Genomic DNA, 1696 nt, shown 5'->3' with positions numbered 1-1696 from the left:
GAGAATAGCAAATGATGCTTGCCCATAAGTGGCATTGTATGAGAGATATGACAAAGATGTATGCTCTAGAAACTCTAGGAAGAGATGTCGGAAATCCCATAAGCACATAGTAGAAAAGTGGTACTGCCCAAAAAGCTATAAAGGCATGTACTTGACACTCATTTCAATGTAATGATACAAATCAGTTGGAGTCACTCAAGATTCTGTTTATGAGTCCAGCTAATCTATCTTGGAACCTATTTCGCTTGAGTTACAATTCCTCATTTTGATAATGTATCGTGTGTTTGACTTGCGTCCCACCATAGTAGATCTAGTTCTAGGTCCATGATTATCAACATGGTATCAGAAACATGGCTGAGCTAGATAGCTAGTGGATGCATCTTACTTCTTCTCCGCATACTTTAAATCCTTCATATTTGATTTTCCTCCTTTTATATGCCATCAAAATCCATTGTCTTGCACGAGATGAAGGAGCTCAAGGAAGGAAAGACCTCTCAACTACATTGGGAGCCAGGGATGGGCTTCTCACATAGTCAATTGCACCCTTTGCGCAGCAACAATTGGAGCATTTAGTGGAGTGGTGATTGGGATTGTTCGAAGGCAAAGTCCTTTTCAACTACTTGCATCGATTGGAACAAGCTGTGCTATAGCCTCGTAAAGGAAGGATCATCATAACATGCTTGCCACAAGGAATCTAGCAGTGCATGCTCTTCCTTCACTGTAACCAGCTCTTCATGCATCATAAGTTGTATTTTTTTTTTCCAATTTGGGACTCCAAAGATTGCTTGAGCTGGGCACTATTTTCTGAACCAAAACCCTCTAGTGTGTCCTTTCCAGTTTGAGCAATCCCCATGAGACTCTATAAGGCTCCTTGGTGAATATCTGCAGCATCAGTGTTGTTCACAAGACTTGCTAGCAACTTGAGAAAGCCTAGCTCCGTTGTAACACTGTTGTCATTAGGATTCTCATGCAAGAGATAATGCAATACTTGCAGATCTTTTCATTGCAATCTTGGGTTTTCAGAAACAATAGCTTCTTTAAGACCAGCATATCCATTTGCCAAGCGAAAGGCTGCAATACCAGGTTTGTTGTGCTCGAGAGAAGAGATGATAAGGCACCAAGCGACTTGGTGCGCACTATTGGGTTAGAATCTGACATGAATTTCGACATGATGGATTCAAAGCCCTTGCAATCCATAATAAGCTACTGACGTTGAGGGTTGTTTTGCACCATAGTGGTGATAACTTCAGATACTCTTGCTCTAATCAAAGCATTTGGATTTTTCAAGTAACTTAGCAAAGGAGTTAAACCTCCTATAGCATTCAGATCATTTGACATATCAATAGGCTCCACATGAGTCTGCAACTCCTCTAAAAGACCTTGCAAATTTTCAGTTGATACACCTTGAGCATCAAGCACTTATTGAGGCATGCTTATCACCATTGTGATTTCCTTCATCCTTTTAGACGTTGTGTCTGAATTCATTGGTGTACACACTCTATTAGGTAGTTCACACTAATTCACAAAATAGTCATTGTATGCAAATACTCTATTGATCAAATCACTACTAGCATCTTCTTGTGAAACCACATTGGGATTAGACATTGCCACTAAGCTGAAAGCCGATTGGTAAGACCTTCCCACGCTTGAAATGGTTTGCCTACATCAATCTAAAATGTCCAATGTCAATATACTC

The 1696-nt window shown here is 40.3% G+C and overlaps 1 pseudogene; it reads right to left on the bottom strand.

Moving 5' to 3' along the window:
• Positions 1–644: 644 nt before the first annotated feature.
• Positions 645–1485, bottom strand: LOC148010157 (hsp70 nucleotide exchange factor FES1-like; annotated as a pseudogene).
• Between the last annotated feature and the right edge of the window lie 211 nt (positions 1486–1696).

The sequence above is a fragment of the Lygodium microphyllum genome, chromosome 30 (assembly GCF_053477565.2).
Source record: "Lygodium microphyllum isolate KBCC chromosome 30, Lygodium_microphyllum_v1.1.10, whole genome shotgun sequence".
Classification (NCBI taxonomy): Eukaryota; Viridiplantae; Streptophyta; class Polypodiopsida; order Schizaeales; family Lygodiaceae; genus Lygodium; species Lygodium microphyllum.
The sequence above is the reverse complement of the archived record's forward strand: the minus strand, read 5'-3'. Positions and strand labels throughout refer to the sequence as shown.